The 21,524-nt window shown below is 51.4% G+C and overlaps 1 protein-coding gene across 2 annotated transcripts in view; it reads right to left on the minus strand.

Moving 5' to 3' along the window:
• Positions 1–21,524, minus strand: part of LOC138503008 (ornithine decarboxylase-like) — a 309,800-nt gene that overhangs the window by 229,791 nt on the left and 58,485 nt on the right. The gene's annotated exons all lie outside the window — the stretch shown is intronic.

A 21,524-nucleotide genomic window follows, 5' to 3' on the forward strand; every position in this document is an offset into this window, starting at 1 on the left:
CGCACAACCATGCCTTCCACATGTCACACTTGGGGAGGAATTGGGTGACCTCATTCCGCACAACCATGCCTTCCACATGTCACACTAGGGGAGGAATTGGGTGACCTCATTCGGCACAACCATGCCTTCCACATGTCACACTAGGGGAGGAATTGGGGGACCTCATTCGGCACAACCATGCCTTCAACATGTCACACTTGGGGAGGAATTGGGGGACCTCATTCCGCACAACCATACCTTCCACATGTCACACTTGGGGAGGAATTGGGTGACCTCATTCCGCACAACCATACCTTCCACATGTCACACTTGGGGAGGAATTGGGGGACCTCATTCCGCACAACCATACCTTCCACATGTCACACTTGGGGAGGAATTGGGGGACCTCATTCCGCACAACCATACCTTCCACATGTCACACTTGGGGAGGAATTGGGTGACCTCATTCGGCACAACCATGCCTTCCACATGTCACACTTGGGGAGGAATTGGGTGACCTCATTCCGCACAACCATGCCTTCCACCTGTCACACTTGGGGAGGAATTGGGTGACCTCATTCGGCACAACCATGCCTTCCACATGTCACACTTGGGGAGGAATTGGGTGACCTCATTCCGCACAACCATGCCTTCCACATGTCACACTTGGGGAGGAATTGGGTGACCTCATTCCGCACAACCATGCCTTCCACATGTCACACTTGGGGAGGAATTGGGTGACCTCATTCGGCACAACCATGCCTTCCACATGTCACACTAGGGGAGGAATTGGGTGACCTCATTCGGCACAACCATGCCTTCCACATGTCACACTTGGGGAGGAATTGGGTGACCTCATTCCGCACAACCATACCTTCCACATGTCACACTTGGGGAGGAATTGGGTGACCTCATTCCGCACAACCATACCTTCCACATGTCACACTTGGGGAGGAATTGGGTGACCTCATTCGGCACAACCATACCTTCCACATGTCACACTTGGGGAGGAATTGGGTGACCTCATTCCGCACAACCATACCTTCCACATGTCACACTTGGGGAGGAATTGGGTGACCTCATTCCGCACAACCATACCTTCCACATGTCACACTTGGGGAGGAATTGGGTGACCTCATTCCGCACAACCATACCTTTCACATGTCACACTTGGGGACGAATTGGGTGACCTCATTCCGCACAACCATACCTTCCACATGTCACACTTGGGGAGGAATTGGGTGACCTCATTCCGCACAACCATACCTTCCACATGTCACACTTGGGGAGGAATTGGGTGACCTCATTCCGCACAACCATACCTTCCACATGTCACACTTGGGGAGGAATTGGGTGACCTCATTCCGCACAACCATACCTTCCACATGTCACACTTGGGGAGGAATTGGGTGACCTCATTCCGCACAACCATACCTTCCACATGGGGGCGTGGCCAACCGCCATGTAGAGCGGACGCGACTTCGGCAAGCTCCGCAAGATGAGCCATCGATAAGCTGTTTTTCCTGTATTTAAGCCGGCCTCAGCGCCTACAAATCATCCCGAGAGCCGCCGGCGGCGACGAGAACCTCCTGGACCCTTCACACGCGAGGGTGGAAGCCCGGGAGCCGAGCTGAGAGGATCGCACACCCCACGACGCGGACAGCCAAGATGGCGGCTCACATCTGCTGAGCCATCCGAGAGAGGGCCGCCCTGCGCCGCCGAGCGGAACGGCGAGGGGGTGCCCCTGCTGACCCCCCGGTGGCCACCCCTGCGGTAGGCTCGGGAGCCCCAAGCCCGAAAACGAGTGATCGACTGAGGCGGACGAGGGCGCCTGCTGGCCCCGCTGTCGGAACCGCAGGGGACGGAGGCCCGGCTGGAACCGAGGCCCAGAGATCGCGCACTACACCGAGTGCGAGTGCACCGGCCACCTCGCGCTGCCCCGGTTGGCGATACCACCGGAGCTGCGCACCCCTGCCCGAATTGCGCCACGGGGGGCGGAGTGCTGGAACCGCGGCATTCGGAACGGGCAGCTACAGAAAGGAGTTCCCCCCCCCCACCGGGCACCGAGAAAAGCAGCGCGGGCCGAAACGCGAAGACTTTCCACGAACTACCATATCAGGCCTAGCCAGGCCGTATCGCACCCCGCGGTGCCTGGAGGCCCTTGAGAACCGGCGCCGGAGCGCTTGACGCCCCGCGGGAGGGCCCGAAGCGTGGACCATAACCCTCCGAGCGCCGGAGGACATCAAGCGGGCAACTTCCACAGCGAGGTGAGGGGATGTCCTGCCCGGATAAGTCAGCGGGGAGGGGGACCAGGTCTAAACAGCGGCAGACCACCCTGGATGCCTACACAGCCCCCGAACCCCCCAGCCCTGAGTGCCCGACCATGGCGACTGCCGCAGGGGACACGAGCGCTACTCCAGCGACGCCTGAACCCACTAACTTGCAACTCTTGGAGGCCATCAAGCTAATCCAAACGACTATGGTGAATAAAATCGACGCAGTGGCCATAGATCTGGGACTCCTCCGCCAAGACGTCCGCTCCCTGGCTAATCGAACGGAGGCACTCGAGACTCAAGTACGCGAGAATTCCGAAGCGAACACCCAACTTCTCCATGACATGGAAGGCCTCCAGCAAACGGTCAAAAACCTCGAGAACAAGGTGGAAGAGGCCGAAGGGAGGGCCCGCCGGAATAACATCCGGCTGCTCGGACTGCCTGAGGGCATCGAAGGCCCAGACCCCACCAACTACGTGGAAAACCTCCTGCTGCAGGAAATCGGCGCAGAGAAACTATCGCAGGGGTTCTCCATCGAAAGGGCCCATAGGTCGCTTGCCAAGAGGCCCCCGCCAGGTGGCCCACCCAGGCCCATGATTGCTAAAGTGTTAAACTACAGAGACCGCGAGGTCGTCCTGGCGTACTCTCGGTCAGGGGGCCAGATATTGAGAAATTCGGCCAGGATCGCCATCTACCCCGACTACACTTTTCAAGTGCAGATGAGCAGGGCCCAGTTCATCTACACCAAAGCCAGGTTGAAGGCCGCTGGTTTGAAATACATGCTCCTTTACCCTGCTAGGTTGAAAGTAATACACAAGAACAGAGCCCACCTATTCGACACACCGGAACAAGCCCGGGACTGGATGGACGAGCAGCAACTACCAGACATAGACGACAAGAGGCGCAGGCCGCGCTGATACACCTACCTAAGACTACTGTATTATACCGCACCATAAGAACACTGCAATCCAACCCCAGGAGCAGCTGAAGGGATCCTACCACGCGGAACACCGAGGTTTTAGCTCCCTCAACCCCCCAGGAGCTTGTGTTTTTCTGTTTTTTCAGGGTACGTTTACCCACCCGTAGGGCACCCGAAGACCATGCCAGGTCCTAGGGAGCGGAAACGGGACAGTCACGACGAGGAGCACCTTGTTAGACCAGTTATTTGTTGGGGAAGTTTTTTCTTAGGGAAAGGGGTGCCGGATATCCGCACCCTAGTTGGGATCCCTAAAGTTGACACACCGAGACCGCAGGACTCCTCCAATACCACAGCACCTCCAATGAGGCCTCGACCGGGACCTGGACTAGTGAGAGTACACCACCTTGACTATGGCTGAGAGAGTGAAAGTGATGACATGGAACGTCAGAGGCATGAATAGCTACGTGAAACAGCGAAGAATTCAAGCATACCTGCGACGATGCAAGGTAGGGATCGCCATGCTTCAGGAGACACACCTAACGGAGGCTAAACTGACTGCGCTAGCCAAAACCTGGCGGGGGACCTTGGTGGGATCCTCCTACTCCTCATATGCTAGGGGGTCCTGGTGTGGATTAACCCGTCAGTCCCTTTTAAAGTCACGGACACAAAAACGGATAACGAGGGTAGGATGGCGCTGGTGCAGGGTACCATGGAGGGAAGAGACCTATGCCTGATTAGCACATACGCACCCAACCATGACGCCACAGCTTTTTTCCGCTCCTTGAGCTCTAGACTATGCCCCCACGCAAACAGCACCATGATCTGGGGCGGGGACCACAACTGCACTTTAGACCCCCTCAAAGATAGGTCAGACACCAAACACTCCCGCCCGTCCCCCCCCGCCAAGATACTATCCAAACTGATTTCCAATCTGTCCCTTAGCGACCTGTGGAGGGAACTGAACCCGGAGAGACGGGAATACTCCTTCTTCTCCCCGCCACATAACGTCCACACTAGGCTGGACTACATGCTAGTCAGCCTGGAGCAGCAAGCCACTTTCAGCGAGGCACAATACTTACCCAGAGTATTATCAGACCACTCACCCCTGTCGGTCACTTGGGAGGTACACCCGCCCAGACCCCCTATCCCTACATGGAGACTGCGAGCAGAAGCATTGCTTGACGCGGCCTTCAGGGACCACGTACAAGACAGCACAGACGAATATTGGCTACACAATCTAGGCAGCGTAGATCGCATCAGCACCGCTTGGGAGGCGTATAAGGTGGTCATGAGAGGGGACATGCTGGCAGCGGTAGGGGGAACCCAAAAGGCCATCACGAACGCCCTGGCAAAAGCAGAAAGTAAGCTGGGGGAGCTGGAGAATAGAGCGAACCCGACCCCCGAGCAGGTACGGGAAATAATAGCGCAGAGACAAGCCTGTCTGTCACACTGGGAGTCCCTGGGGAAACTAAGCTACGCCAAGCACACGGAAAGGACACACGCCCTGGGAGACAAGCCCGGCAAACTCCTGGCCTGGCTGTACAAAAGGGAATCCCCTAGGACCCCCATCTGCCACATCCTCAGACCAGATGGCACTGCGGTGCACACCCAGGCTGATATTAATATGGTCTTCTCCGAATACTACCAGGACTTATATTCTCAAGCCCCGCCCCCGTTAGACACCGGGATCGAGGACGCCCTAGACTGCATAGAGTTACCCAAACTAGACCCACAGTTGGCCGCAACCCTGGAAGACCCAATCACCCCAGACGAGGTCAAGGCAACCATTAGATCTTTACCCTCTGGGAAAGCCCCAGGTATGGATGGTCTCCCGGGGGAATTCTATAAGACATATGAGGAGACCCTCGCCCCGCTGCTGGCACAAGTGTACAATGAGGCTTTCGAACGCGGCATACTCCCTGACTCCATGAGGGAAGCTGTAATCATCCCCTTGCTGAAGCCCGGCAAAGATGGAACAGATTGCGGTTCCTATAGACCTCTCTCCATGCTCAATGTCGACTGCAAAATACTTTCGGCACTCCTCGCCAACAGGCTACGCAAGGTGATCCCCCTGTTGATTCACCACGACCAAACTGGCTATGTACCTGGGCGCTCTATCACTGAAAACTTACGCAGGTTGCACCACATCATATACCGCACTGAGCATGACACCCAGAAATACGCGGTGGCATCACTAGACGCCACCAAGGCCTTTGATTCGGTTAATTGGGAATGGTTGTACGCCACCATGGCCAGGATGGGCATTGGACCCGCCTTTCTTAAATGGACCCATTTGCTTTACACACACCCCGAGGCCAGAGTGCGTACCAACAAGACGTACTCTGACAAATGGCCCCTCCACAGAGGCACACGACAGGGATGTCCCTTATCTCCCATGCTCTATATCATTGCTGCTGAGCCAGTGGCCGCGTACATCCGGCAGGAATACGGTGGGGGAGGCATTATACTTGATGGAGTGACTCACATCATCTCCATGTACGCGGACGACACCCTCCTCTACCTCAATAACCCTGAGCATCTCCTGCCCTACATCTTGGAGACTCTGGACTGCTTCCAAAAACACACAGGCATCCAGATAAACAAAGACAAGTCGTGTCTCTACCCCCTCGCAGCGCTACACAGCAATGAGGGCGGACCCCTGCCCCCACTGGCTCTCCAGTGGCAGGTAACGTCCTTTAAATACTTGGGCATTGTCATACACCGTAGCCCGTACACAGAACACATCCTCAACACAGCCAGATCAAAGGACGCACTCACCAACTCCATGGCCTTCTGGGGCAAACTTCCCCTTTCTGTGGCGGGGAGGGCGGGTCTCCTCAAAATGGTAGCGCTCCCACGCCTACTGCATTGCTTCACCAATGTCCCCTACAACATCCCCTCAGCCTTTTTCAGAGAATTGAACAAACTCTGCAGAGAATTCCTGTGGCAGGGAGGCAGGCACAGGGTGGGGCTTGACATCCTCCAGAGACCCTACGAGAGGGGCGGACTGAAAGTCCCTAATTTCGAACTATATTATCTGGCCAGCCAATTGAAACACGTAACGCACTGGATGGCGGATGAAACCACCACTGACACCAGACTTCTCCAGCCGGCCCTGCCACTACTGCTACTTAGAGACTTATTGTGGGTCGGGAAGGGGGCTCCACAACGTCACCCATACCTGGCCATGTTGGGAACCCAGCTCTGGAAGAGGGCCTGTAAGGCTGTGGGGCTGCGAGATCCGTACTCCCCACAGATCCCCATCGCTGCAGTCATGGCGACACCCTCATGGGGGCACACCGAGGCTCGCTCGGTATGGGAGCCCCACGGAGTAGCGACGCTGGGCGACCTCATGCACGAACACGAACTTTCTACATTCTCCGACCTCTGCGAGTCGACGGGCCTGCCCATCGGGCAGTTCTTGCTCCACGGGGCAATAACTCGGGCCTTAAGGAAGAGATGGCCTGAGGCAGACAATCGATTTACAGAGAATGAAACCATCGAAACCTTGCTGGACACAGCCGAGGGAGGCCACGAAACCTCCAGAATATACGAGGCCCTGTTACAGGCAACAACAACGAATGAACTGAAATGCAAAAAGAGATGGGAGAGCGAAATGGGCCTTGTATTCGAGGACAACGCATGGGAAAAGATTACCCACTACCACAAAAAGACCTCCAGAAATGCACGCCTCCAATTAATACAGCTATACATCACGAACCGAGCCTACCTCACACCTGACGCCATATCTAAGTTCAAGGGGGCCTCGCCACAATCATGCCCCAAGTGCCATGCGCCACAAGCAGGAATGACCCATATGTTCTGGAGCTGCCCCATGGTCCTGAGGTTCTGGACCCAGGTACGAGATAGGGTGGCGCTGGCCGGGATAGAAGTCGAAATTCACGAACCAGCAGCTTGCATACTGGGGGCTTACAAGCGAAGCACCAAGAACAAGCCCCTAAATAGACTCCTGGACTTGATTTACATAACGGCAAAAAGGCGCATAGCCATGAGCTGGAAGAGCGCACGAGGACCTGGTGAGGCCCTTTGGTGGTACGATCTCAAGAGATGGGTCGCCGCGGAGACGGCGGCTTGGGAAATGGCCATCCAGGTACAAAAACTTGACTCCAGTGCAGATCTTCTCCGCTGGGTAGAACTGACTGAGCCGCTCCTCCGTTCAGCGACATCGGCCAGCACTCCAAACAGTCCTGGTAGTCCCTGCTCGACACATGAGCACATTGAATGATTGGGGACTGACCTGTGGTCTCGGGGGGAGGGGGGCGGAACGGGTGGGGAGGGATTGTTGAGGTTGTTGGGGGTTTTTTTTTTTTTTTTTTTTTTTTTTTTTTTTTTGTGTGGGTGTTACACATATTACACCGCCATGCCACGCACTGTTTGTTATATGTTTTGAAAAACCAATAAATAAAAAAAAAAAAAAAAAACCATACCTTCCACATGTCACACTTGGGGAGGAATTGGGTGACCTCATTCCGCACAACCATACCTTCCACATGTCACACTTGGGGAGGAATTGGGTGACCTCATTCCGCACAACCATACCTTCCACATGTCACACTTGGGGAGGAATTGGGTGACCTCATTCCGCACAACCATACCTTCCACATGTCACACTTGGGGAGGAATTGGGTGACCTCATTCGGCACAACCATACCTTTCACATGTCACACTTGGGGACGAATTGGGTGACCTCATTCCGCACAACCATACCTTCCACATGTCACACTTGGGGAGGAATTGGGTGACCTCATTCCGCACAACCATATCTTCCACATGTCACACTTGGGGACGAATTGGGTGACCTCATTCGGCACAACCATACCTTTCACATGTCACACTTGGGGACGAATTGGGTGACCTCATTCCGCACAACCATACCTCCCACATGTCACACTTGGGGAGGAATTGGGTGACCTCATTCCGCACAACCATACCTTCCACATGTCACACTTGGGGAGGAATTGGGTGACCTCATTCCGCACAACCATGCCTTCCACATGTCACACTTGGGGAGGATCTGGGTGACCTCATTCGGCACAACCATGCCTTTCACATGTCACACTAGGGGAGGAATTGGGTGACCTCATTCGGCACAACCATACCTTCCATATGACACACTTGGGAGGAATTGGGCGACCTCGTCCTGCACAGGTGAAGCTTTTGGTAAAGAAAAGGTCACTTTTACTAGTAGTCCTTGTTGTCCTCAAACTTCATTGAGAAAACAGTTGTGCCTTCGTTTTCTCTAACATGTTTCCATGCTAGAAAATCCTAATTTCTCTGATCTTGCCACATTTGCCATGCGGGTTAGAAAACAAAGCTGTTCATCGGTCAACTTTAACCAATCCGATTGAAGGGGCGTGTATAAAACTGGCTAACCAGAAAGGAGGTAATATTGAGGAGTGGAGGCGTGAAAAGGGACGGAAGTGACCGATGGTATTGACTACAAATCAAATGGAGAAGTGAGGTATGAGAAAAGAGGAGGGAAACTGATGGCTGTGGAGGAGAAATTAGTACTAAAGAGGAGTAGTAATGACAGATACATGAGTTGTAACAAGGAGCATTATTGTGAACAATGATCCAGCGACAACCGATGACTGAGAACCAAAGACTACACTACAAATTATTCAGAATACGAAACACATTGAAAACAATCAAACATTCAATTAATTAATTCATCTCACATTTTGTTTTCATAATCAATGCTAAAATACATAAATACATGCTTAAAGATGATTAAATGAAAGTGTACAAGATATAATTCATTCAGGTGAAATGTTCAACTTGACCAGTGCCCGTTGCCAAATATGGTGAGGGGCGGAGACTATCACCAATGATTCTGCTGCCATAATCATAGCCCACAATGGGTCTGATGACACTAACCTAAAGTTCCTGAAACCTTTCTCATGTTCCCCTTCAAGTATGCCACAGTTGGTAAGAATGCACCTTTGGGTCTCAACATGGCTCGTGCATCCCCACGGTATTCACAGCCAAGACACTGTATTCCCAGCAAAGGCCCGGTATTCCTACCCAAGGCCTGGTATTCCTAGCCAAGGCCCTGTATTCCCAATGAAGGCCCGGTATTCCTAGCCAAGGCCCTGTATTCCCAGTCAAGACCCCGTATTCCTAGCCAAGGCCTCGTATTCCCAGCTAAGGCCTCGTATTCCTAGCCAAGGCCTCGTATTCCCAGCCAAGGCCTCGTATTCCCAGCCAAGGCCTCGTATTCCCAGCCAAGGCCCGGTATTCCTAGCCAAGGCCCGGTATTCCTAGCCAAGGCCCTGTATTCCCAGTGAAGGCCCGGTATTCCTAGCCAAGGCCCGGGAATTCCTAGCAAAGGCCCTGTATTCCCAGTGAAGGCCCGGTATTCCTAGCCAAGGCCCGGTATTCCCAGTGAAGGCCCGGTATTCCCAGCCAAGGCCCTGTATTCCCAGTCAAGACCCCGTATTCCTAGCCAAGGCCTCGTATTCCCAGCTAAGGCCTCGTATTCCTAGCCAAGGCCTCGCATTCCCAGCCAAGGCCTCGTATTCCCAGCCAAGGCCTCGTATTCCCAGCCAAGGCCTCGTATTCCTAGCCAAGGCCTCGTATTCCCAGCCAAGGCCTCGTATTCCTAGCCAAGGCCTCGTATTCCCAGCTAAGGCCTCGTATTCCTAGCCAAGGCCTCGTATTCCCAGCTAAGGCCTCGTATTCCCAGCTAAGGCCTCGTATTCCCAGCCAAGGCCTCGTATTGCCAGCCAAGGCCTCGTATTCCCAGCCAAGGCCTCGTATTCCCAGCCAAGGCCTCGTATTCCTAGCCAAGGCCTCGTATTCCCAGCCAAGGCCTCGTATTCCCAGCCAAGGCCTCGTATTCCCAGCCAAGGCCTCGTATTCCTAGCCAAGGCCTCGTATTCCCAGCCAAGGCCTCGTATTCCTAGCCAAGGCCTCGTATTCCCAGCCAAGGCCTCATATTCCCAGCCAAGGCCTCGTATTCCCAGCCAAAGCCTCGTATTCCCAGCCAAGGCCTCGTATTCCTAGCCAAGGCCTCGTATTCCCAGCCAAGGCCTCGTATTCCTAGCCAAGGCCTCGTATTCCCAGCCAAGGCCTCGTATTCCTAGCCAAGGCCTCGTATTCCCAGCCAAGGCCTCGTATTCCTAGCCAAGGCCTCGTATTCCCAGCTAAGGCCTAGCTAAGGCCTCGTATTCCCAGCCAAGGCCTCGTATTCCTAGCCAAGGCCTCATATTCCCAGCCAAGGCCTCGTATTCCCAGCCAAGGCCTCGTATTCCTAGCCAAGGCCTCGTATTCCCAGCCAAGGCCTCGTATTTTCAAAGACTGGAAGAAAATGTAAGCGCAAGACGAGTATAAATCTAGTCAGAGGGCACTAAAGAGTAGTAATGAATGATATATAAGTTGTGACAAGGAGCACTAAGAGGTCAGGAGAACAACTGTTGACAACTGTTGACTGAGGAGGAGCAGGAATGAGTACTGAAGAGAAGTTGTGATGACTCGTGCATGAGTTCTGAGGAGAAGCATTGAGGTGTGAGGATGACAAATGATGACAGAGAAGGAGGAATGAGAACTAAAGAAGAGTAGTGATGACTGAGGCATGTGTTGTGACTAGTAGCAAAGTAAAGTGAGAGATGTGAGGAGGAACACTGATAACTGACATGGAAGGTGAGTACAAAAGTAGAGGAGTGGGAACTGATTTAAGAGTTGTGAAGAGAGCATTAAGTTGTGAGTCATGAGGATGACAACTGATGGCTGAGTAGGTGGAAGGAGAACTGAAGACGAGTAGTGATGACAAGCTTGAGTTGTGAAAAGGAGCCTTAAGGTGCGAGTTATGGAGAGAATAACTGATTCCTAAGAGGAGGAACGAGTACTAAAGAAGAGTATTTATGGCTGATGCGTCAGCTCCGAAGAGGACCGTTATGTTGTGAGGTGTGAAGAGAGTAGTGAATACTGATGCACGAGTTGTGATGGATGCATTAAGGTGTGAGGATGACCATTGATGCAGAAGTTGTGAAGAGGAGCCATACGGCTTGTATTGTAAGGGGCAAACAGATCACTAAAGAGGAGTAATGAGTAGTCATGACTGATGCATGAGTTGTGACAGAGACCACTGAATTTTGAGGAGAAAGCCTGTGGGCTGAAGAGGGGGAGTGAGTACTAAAGAGAAGTAGTTATGACTGATCCATGAGTTGTGAAGAAGAAACAAAAATGAAGACTACAAATGATGTATGAAGACTAAAGCTGGGGTAACTGTCAATTAAGGAATTGTCAAATGATACAGTCCATGATTTATTCGACCCATTCGTAGCTCCAATAGCAGGATCTGGTGAACCAGGAGCATATGTTACTTTGCAGTGTATGTATGAGTTTGAGTGAGCAAAGTATGTGCAGATGAACAAGTTGCACATGTTGACAAAAGTACAAATGACTGACCTGGGGTAATGTTCTTTCTGGTAGATGGCTCCTCCCACAGATTCCTCGTCTTCAGATATAGCCTGGCTGCTGCACGCGGCATAGAAAACGCATTTATTTACTTATTTCGATTATTGGGTATTTATAATGCACCTATACAGCAAAAGGGGTTACAGAGCACAGCAAGACAAAAGAGAGGGGCCTGGGGGATGAAAGGGGGGGGGGGGGGCAGGGATGAAGAAAAACAAAAACCGTCCTTCTAGGCCTTGTTTCATTCCAATTCTGCAAGTAAAGTAATAGAAGTGCCGGGGGAAGAAAGAGAGTGCAGGGGAAGAAAGAGAGTGCAGGGGAAGAAAGAGAGTGCAGGGAAGAAAGAGAGTGCAGGGGAAGAAAGAGAGTGCAGGGGAAGAAAGAGAGTGCAGGGAAGAAAGAGAGTGCAGGGGAAGAAAGAGAGTGCAGGGGAAGAAAGAGAGTGCAGGGGAAGAGAGAGAGTGCAGGGGAAGAGAGAGAGTGCAGGGGAAGAGAGAGAGTGCAGGGGAAGAAAGAGAATGCAGGGGAAGAAAGAGAGTGCAGGGGAATAGAGAGAGTGCAGGGGAATAGAGAGAGTGCAGGGGAAGAAAGAGAGTGCAGGGGAATAAAGAGAGTGCAGGGGAATAGAGAGAGTGCAGGGGAAGAAAGAGAGTGCAGGGGAAGAAAGAGAGTGCAGGGGAAGAAAGAGAGTGCAGGGGAAGAAAGAGAGTGCAGGGGAATAGAGAGAGTGCAGGGGAAGAAAGAGAGTGCAGGGGAAGAAAGAGCGTGCAGGGGAATACGTTTTGCGTGCTAAGTGTGAGAGAAGGGGCTGGAAGGGCTCAATGTGGTGCAGACGCAGCCATGCTAGTGCAAGGGGAGGGTCCCAAAAGGGAAAGTGCAGGTTGGGGGGAGAGGGCGGGGGGGATCAGGGGAGACCAAGTGCACTGGTCAAGTGGGGCCTGGTGCCCTGTAAAAGACTCTGAAGGAATCAGGGAGCCAGTCAAAAAAGGCAGATGGGGACATTAGCAGGGGAGAGGGAGAGGGAAGAAGGAAGAGAAAAGCAGGGTCTTGAGAAGTTTCTGGAACTTAAGGAGAACTGGCTGAAGTCTCAGAGTGGCAGGGAGGCCATTCCAGAGGGAGGCACCTGAGGAGGAGAGAGATCTACCCCCCACTCTCTGCTTGGAAGAACATCTGATCTGCAGAGAGTTGGAGCTATAAGACTGAAGGGCTCTAGCCTTGTGAATGATGCAGCGGTTCTTGAAATTGATCCTCGTAGCAACCGGGAGACAGCGGAGAGATTTTAAGGCTGGAGAGATACGGTCCCTGGGCTTGAGGCCAAGGATAAGTGTTGCAGTCCTTTTCTGGAATTAGTTGAAGGGCGCAAAGGGAGGAGTAAGGCAGATTGAGTAAGATGCTGTTGCAGTAGTCCAGCCTGGAGAGAACCATAGCTATGGAGACAGTGAGCTTCTGGGGAAAGTGAGAAAAGGAAGAGTTCCTCTGAGGGGGTGCAGCTGGTTATTCCACTTTTGAAGAAACCTTTGGTAGATCATTCCTCCCCAGCAAATTTTCATCCCATTCCTTTGCTTCCTTTTTGTATGAAATTGTTGGAATCTCTTATATCCCCCTTGCTTACCTCTTTTCTCAAGCGCTCTTCTTTTTTTAATTCATTTCAGTCTGGCTTTCATCCAGGTCGAGGGACAGAACGTGTGCTGGTCTCTGTCTATGATGATCTTTGACGTCTGGACGATGAGGGTGAAACTGGAGCCCTCGTTTTGTTGGATCTATCAGCCGCATTCGATACAGTGGACCATCAGGTACTACTGGATCGCTTGGCAGTGACCGGTCTTTCGGGTCAGGTTTTGGCCAGGTTCTTCTCATTTTTGGCGGCTGACCGCAGCCAAACTTTGACTCTTGCTTCCTTTTTCTCAGCCGCTGCGCGGCTATTGTGTGGGATCCCCCAGGGATCGGCCTTGTACGCAGTTCTTTTTAACATCTATATGTTAGGTAGAATCACATGCAGTACCCTTTGGGAACACTACATGTAATTAAGACTACAAGTCTCAGTACAATTTCACCTTTGGTACAAGCCTGTACTACACAGTAAAGTGGTAGCAGTGGCTGAGCAGCCAGACTTATCTCAAGAGTTGAGTGAGCAGTAGAACAAGTTACACAAAGGACCAACTAATACAGTGATTCAAATATACACTTACTCATGTTTTCTTGGTAAAAGAATATACATTCATTTACACAGTCATGCTAGTGTAATGAAAACATTACACTAGCAAGAGCAGCTCAGTATCATATACTAATACACTACAAATACACAACCAATCAGTACTGTACAAGTTCAGCTCCCCTGAAGTAGGAGGAAAATGGTACTTCAGATACTTTAAAAAGGGGTAAAAAGACAAGGTTATAAGAATCAACAGCACAAATACTTTCATAGGCAGGGCAAAGGGTTTCAGTAAACTACAACCAGCAATCTTTTCATAGGGCTGGACCAAAGTCAATGGTTCAGAGTCTTTGTATAGCATAGCATAGTTCTGGTAGTAAACGGTTAAGTCTTTGCCACAGACCTTAGGAGAATTTGGCTAGGCGAAATGTTGGATGAATGTTTAGGGAAGGACAAGCCTTCGAAGTTGGGAAAATTTCACAAACTTTCACCATGGCCGAAAAGATTTCCAGACCGCATTTGCACAGTACCTTTAAAGTAAAGAAGAGCTGTAGCTGAGGCATTTGTTCCTGACAGTTCTAGCAGATCTTGCTGTTCCTGAGCTTTTGTTGTGGGGACAAGAAGGAGGATGTCGGGAGGTTCCTGCACTGCCAGGGATGAGGCCACAAGCTTGCCAAAACGTCGGTTTAAGGTGTGAGTGCCATAAAGACCACAAACTTGTATCCTTCCCACTGGCTATCTGGTTTTCCACAGCACTCTGCAGAAAGGAGGGGACGGTGTCTAGGAGGCTTACAAGTTGGTTTTTCCCACCAAACTCAAGGGAAGAATTTAACCTTGAAGGGCTTCTCTGTCGATGGAGTTTCAGGCAATTCGGACCTGCAGCAGGGCTTCACCGGTCGACCAGGAGTTGCATCAGTCCTCTTCCTTCAGCTCATCTTCGGTTCTTTTGTTCCAGTGGTAGACTCTGCTTTCCAAGTCCCAGAGACCTGCTTTTAAACAGTTTTCCCCCATTCATTCCAGCCTGGCTGTCACTCACACGGGTGGCTGTCCTTGCTGGACAGCCAGCCGGCCAATCAGGCCAGAGGGAATTCAGGTCTCCTAGGAGACTAAGCACAGGGAGTTTCGGGCACCTCCCTCACATCCTGTCCACCCCAGACACTCAGGCGCCAGAGGAGGGCTTCAGCACTGAATCCCACCAAAAGCTCACAAACAAAGGGACCAAACCTGGTTTGGCGCGCAGAGACAAACACAAGAAGGACCTTTCCTAAAAGAAATGGCAAAAAGGATGACCGGAGTCTGTTTTTAAAGATAGGTCATGGGCGCCATATTGAAAAACATGGCTGACCCGATTTTTAGCTACTGTTGTTCGCGGTCGGGAAAAATCATGGTAGTTTGATCTAAACCACTGCCACCAGCCATTTCAAGTAGGAAAGGGTAACATTTGACTGTTACATGAGTGTTTTGACTCAGGGGATGCTAGGCAACCCCTCCAGCACTCTATAGGAAGATAGTGTCTGCTGGGTCTGTTAATTTAAAGAGACTAGTAAATTCAAATTAACTTTACTTGCTCTGGGAGACAGTAGTCAGTCCCATAGAAAGTATTTAAACCTTGGGAAGTCTGAAAGACATCCCTGTGTCACTGCACTGAAGGTGCTGTGTGGCAAACAGAAAAAGATTATGCCTATGGAGTTGTTTTAAAACTCCATTACCAAAGAACACAAAAGTAAAACACACATCAAAATACATGGAAGAGTGGGGAAAAAAAGACTCACACTCTTCCCAGGTGAAAAAAAAATCCTAGAAATCCAGAAAAGTTGCTGGGGGTCTCAAAAGGTAAGGGAAATTAGCACATTTTGAGAATTCTCCCTAACACTATATTCAGCCTCTTGTCCTGCTCATCTGCTCTTTCGGCTTCTTGTCTTACTCCTATGCTGATGACACACAAGTCATCGTCTGGCTGGACTCTACCCAGCCGGGCCTCGCATCTCAGTGTAGGAGTTGCCTGTTGGCCATGAGTAGGTGGATGGGCAGCAATTGGCTGAAATTGAACGGGGATAAGACAGATGTCCTGGTGGTGCACCCCCCTTGTGGCCCGAAAAGGGTTATGTCGGGGTCTGCTCTGACTTGGTCTCTGGATTTTTGTCTCACAGAACTGGGTCCATGTTCCTCTCCGGTCCTCGAGGTAAAAAAATCTGGGAGCAATCTTTTCGGCCTCCTTGTCGATGAGTGGCCAAGTCGGGGCTATTTGTAAAACAGGTTTTTTCCAACTCCACGTGCTTCGTAAAGTGTTGCTGTTCCTTCCTGTCCGACTAAGGCCTTTAGCGATGACCTCTTTAGTGTTGAGGAATTCCCTTCTGCTGGCTCAACCTATGTATCTCTTACAGCGTCTACAGTTACTTCAAAACTTTGCCACACAGATTTGCACCAGCACTCCTTATGGTGCCCATATCTCTCCTGTTCTTCGATCCGTGCACTGGCTGCCAGTTCTTCAGAGTCTGCCATTTAAATGAATGATGATAGTGCATCTGGCCTTTATGGCTCTGGGGCTGAATATCTCCAGGAAACGTTTCCCCCTTATGTGCCCTCTCGGGAACTAAGGTCTAAGGGCTCCTGTCTCCTTGTGATTCCTCAGTATCACTCTGAACGGGTTGGGGGCCGCTCATTTTCTGTGGCTACCGCAAAATTGTGGATCTCTTTGCCATCTTTATTAAGGCCCACAGAAAATCATCTGGATTTTTGCCGGCTGTTAAAAACTCATTTGTTCTAAATCACTTTCTCTCCTGTTAAACTGATTTTTCTATCCTTCTGGTTTACTTTAGAGCCAAGATGCTTCAGCGAGCGTGCGCTTTATAAAATAAATTATTATAACATAACATAACAGGCCTTTTTGGCAAGGTCCATGATGTGAGGAGAGAAGGAGAGAGAGGAGTCGGTGAGAAGGTTTTTTGCCTCACAGGAGGTTGAGGCGAGGGGACCCATGGAGGGCGGCAGGAGAGTATGAGGGAAGGAGGGAGTTGGGGTCCCAATGAGAAGGATCTCAGTCTTACTGGCATTAAGGCAGAGATCGTTAGCAGTGTGCCATGCCTGAATAGCAGACAGTCAGGAATGAGAGAGGAAGAAGAGAAGGCAGTGGAGGGAAGCTTGAAGGAGAGCTGCGTGTTGTCTGCACAACACTGGAAGTTAGGAGAGAAGGCCTTGATCAAATGTGCTATAAGGCACAAGGTAGAGGTTGAAGAGCCAAGGGGAGAGGATAGACCCCTGAGGGACTCCACCGGTCGAGAGTGTGATGGAGGAGAGAAAAGGGCCAAGTTGAACCTGGGAAGCCATCAGAGGGCGTTGTGTGCTCCAGCACCGATTGCCTTCAGAAGCTCTCTCCTTCACTTCGGAAGTGACTGTGTCTGCTTTAAATCTAAGGCTTACTTTGTCAGGGGACGTCAATTCCACCCGTTTTCCTCCTGCAGCTGATGGCACAGTCTTCAAAAGGGTGGAAAAAACTTATCTCTACTACATGTCCAAATGACAATTTTGCTTACTGATAGTGGGGATGGCAATGAGGAATCTGTCCCACAGATATGATATGATATAAGGCATTTATAACGCGCCTGTACACAAGTGTTTCAAGGCGCGACGAGGCAAGGGAGGGGAAACAGAGGGAAGACAGAGACAACAATCTTACTAGGCCAGGTGACATTGAGATTGCGTAAGTGCAGGGGAAGGGAGAAGGGGAAAAGTGCAGGTGGGGCAGGGGGCAGTGCAGTACATGGGAACGACAGTAAAATAAATAGAATCAATAAAAGCAAAGTAAAAGTGCGGCCAGCTGGTGGCAAGTGCAAGGGTAAGTGCAGACATCAGGTGTCAAGCGCTGGTAGGGGGCTGTAGGGATACAGAAAACAGTCCCCAATTGCAGGGGTTGCCAGGGAGGCAATGCAGGGGTGCAACTGACGAGGGAGGGCACCTGGGCCCGAGATCAGAGGGTAGCCAGGTGACCAGTACAGTTTCAGTTTCAGCCAGGAGTTCAGCAGGGGAGAGGAGGAGAGAAAGCAGAAGCAAAGAGGAAGGTTTTGAGGTGCTTCGGAACAGGATATGGTTCTCCTCAAGTTTCAGGGAGGCAGGGAGGCTGTTCCAGAGGGAGGCTCCAGCTGAAGAAAGAGATCCGCCACCAACGCATTGCTTGGAGAAGCGACTGACCCTGAGAGGGTTTGAGGCAGATGACCGAAGAGCTCGAGAAGAAAGATATTTAGGAAGAGAGAGTTGAAGGTATTTAGGCCCTAGGCCCCAGAAGGCCCTGTAGACAATGCAGAGGATTTTGTACTTAATCCTCACAGCCACTAGGAGCCATTGCAGAGATTTCAGTCCTGGAAGGATACGATCCCTGGGCTTGAGGCCAAGGACAAGTCTCGCAGTCCTGTTCTGGATGAGTTGCAGAGGGCTGAAAGTTGAAGCAGGCAGATTTAGAAGGCGGCAGTTGCAGTAGTCCAGCCTAGAGAGAACCAGAGCTCTGGAGACAGTGAGCTTTCGGGGGATGGGGAGGAAAGCATGAATACCTCTGAGGAGGTGCAGTTCGTAGTGTGACTTCTTAGAGACGTCAAAGATGATAGGAGAGAAGGAGAGTGTGGAGTCGAAGATGGCCCTGGGGTTTTTAGTCTCACAGGTCGGAGCAGGAAGAGGGCCAAGAGTGGCCGGCCAGAAAGTGACAGGAAAGGAGGGAGCAGGTGTGCCAATGAGGAGAATCTCTGTCTTACTGGCATTAAGCCAGAGATCATTGGTGGCACACCACTCCGGGATAGCAGACAGACAGTCAGAGATGAGAGAAGGAGAAGAAGTCGCAGAAGGGAGCCTGAAAATGAATTGACTGTCATCCGCATAGCACTGAAAGTTGGGGCAGACAGCGGCAATGCAGTGTGCAAGCAGTGCCAGGTATTGGTTGAACAGCCAGGGAGAGAGGTTAGACCCCTGGGTTACAACACAGGTAGAGCTGGAGACAGAGGAGAGGAAGGATCCAAGTTGGACCTGGGAGGGTCGATCAGAGAGGAAAGAGGTCAGCCCAGTCAGGGCCTGATCGGTGATACCCAGTTTATCACAGAGACGGTTGAGCAGGGTGGCATGGTTGACCGTGTCAAAGGCAGAAGAGAGATTAAGTAAGATGAGGAAACAGGGGGTGTTGGAATCGAGGTAGGCGAGCAGGTCTTCACGGATGTTCAGGAGAGCAGTTTCTGTGCTTCTGGTAGCTCTGAAGCCAGACTGATGATCATGGAGACAACCAACAGATTCAGTTTGAAGATTAAGCTGGGAGATGGACAGTTTTTCCAGGAGTTTGCCCAGGAAAGGAATGATGGAGATCGGGTGATAGTTAGCCGGGCAAGATAGGTTGGCTGTGGGTTTCTTAAGAAGAGGGGGCACAAGGGAGTGCCTATGGCAGGAAGGGAAGACTCCTGTGGCAAAGGAGTGGTTGCAGAAGTCAGCCAGAGCAGGGAGCAAGGTGTCAATGTGGTCCTTGATTGTTTTGGAGGAACAGGGGTGAGCCTGTTTTGACGAGACTTTCAAAGATCAGACTTGTCTAGAAACCTCATCTGGGGAGAACAGGTGAAAGGCAGAGAAGGAGGGAGGAGAGGTGGCCGAAGACGGGCTAGAGCAAGAGAAGGGAGTAGAGGGAGGAGGGGGAGAGGAAGAGAGAGAGGTTAGGATGACCTGAGTTTTAGAGATGAAATAAGAGACCATGGCCGTGCAGAGGGCCTGGGAGGGGACAGGAGGGGTAGAGACTGCAGCAGGGTTGACCAACTCATTGCAGATTTTAAAGAGTTTGGCCGAGTTGTTAGATGCCGCAGAGATGCAGACTTGGATGTGGGCTCTCTTCTTGGTGCAGACAGAGAGACGGTATTGCCTTTGGAGCAGGCGGCAAGCTAGTTTATCAGAAGCTGTATCAGAAGCACGCTATTTCCTTTCAGCCACCCTACACTTGCGAGTCGTACCAGGAGTTGCACTTGGCTTTGGGCTTCAAGCGGATCCTCATGACAGGGGCAAGAACATCAAGAGTGTCAGATATAGCAGAGATATAGCAGAGTGGGGCATGGAGAGGGCTGTGTTAGGGTGTGAGTCAGCCAAAGGGGGAGGGGAGAGAGAGCAAGTAGTGGCGAAAGCCTCAACTGACACATGCTTCATGGGTCGGAAAACCGAGAAGGTAGGTGGCAGTGCTGGAGTTGGCTTGGCCTGAGGGGTGGAGAGAGTGAGCTGGGAGGAAAGGAGAAAGTGATCACTCCAGGAGAGAGGAGTGGTGAGAGGGATAAAGAGGGGAAGAGGGAGGTGAAAAGCAGTGTTGCACAATATCAGAGGTGGGCAGAGAGCGAGGACATTTCCATTTGGAGGACAGCTCAGCCTCCATGGAGTCTACACCGTAGCATTTTGAGAAGTGATGTACAGATGCCCATGTAGCTGCCTGGCAAATGTCAATCATGGGTAGACCCTGTTGAATTGCCGGCGTGACCGCTTTGCATGTAATGCAGTGGGCTCTATTTCCTGAAGGAACTTCTTTAAGCGCTAAACTTTAGCACTCTGAAAAACAGAATGCAATCCATTTTGATAGTGTCTATTTAGATACTGTGGTACCTGTGGTACCTGGCCTTGCAGACATGCGTTACGAAAAGCGAAATGATTGTTTTAGAAATTCTTGGACATGGAAAAATAATTCTCTCTTAGGGTCTATTCTGTGTCCACCAGACCTTGGAGGAACTGCATAATAGGAAGGACCCCAAAATAAGAACCTTGTTTGGGCGTTCTTTTGAACACTGAGATGGCTACCAAGTAGCCTTCAGTGTTCTATAATCTGGAACCTCACAAGGGCCAGGTAAAACAGGAACTGGAGGAACTAGGCTATGAGGTCCAAACCCTTGTCTGTACCAGGAACAAAACATTTCCTAACAGCAGTTAAAAAGCTTTGGTACCTAGTCTGCGTGCAGAAAGTAGCACTTCCATGACCTCATCTGGCAAGTCCCAGTCCCTGAATCTCAGCCTCTGAAGTGCCAGCTTGGAGGCTCAAGGTGCTGAGATTGGGATGGAGAACCTGCCAGCCGCCCCCCTGCCCCTAAAAGAGAAGATTCGATCACTCTGCGAAGCATCGCAGAGGGCAGATGACCATGTCCATTAGATCCATGTCCTCCACCCCCAATACAGGGTGACTGGAATCATCCTGGTCTTGAATCTGCTCAACCTCTGGAGAACCTGTGGGATGATGGGAATCAGTGGGGATGCATAGAGGATGTTGAAATCCCAATCTGCTAATAAGGGATCCCACCGTGCCCGCTCTGAAGAAAGTCCCTGAAGCAGAATAGTTCCCTGTTGACACCTGGTGGCCAGCCGGCCCACCTGTGGGGTTCCACAAAGTATGAAGATTTCTGTAAGAACCACTTGGCATGACTCCCATTCATGGGCTGGCAAACCCTGCCTGTGCAGAGCATCGGACTCCATGTTCTCCTTCCCAGCAAGATGGGCTGCTGACAGGGAGATGTAGTTCTCCAAATTCCAGAACCACAACTGCATGGACTCCAGGCAAAGGGGCAGTGACCCCACACACTCTTTCTTGCTGCGGTAGTGAATGGCCACTGTGCTGTCCATCAGGATCAGGAAATTCTATCCCCTGATGGACGGAAATAAGGCTTTCGGGCGAGTTTGATCATCCGCAGCTCCAGTAGGTTGATGTGCAAACTGGTTAATGCCAGAAACCAGTTTTAGCTCACCCGGAGATTCATTCCACAGATGAGCACCCCAG

This window comes from Ambystoma mexicanum, chromosome 11, assembly GCF_040938575.1.
Source record: "Ambystoma mexicanum isolate Mex_15411 chromosome 11, UKY_AmexF1_1, whole genome shotgun sequence".
NCBI lineage: Eukaryota > Metazoa > Chordata > Amphibia > Caudata > Ambystomatidae > Ambystoma > Ambystoma mexicanum.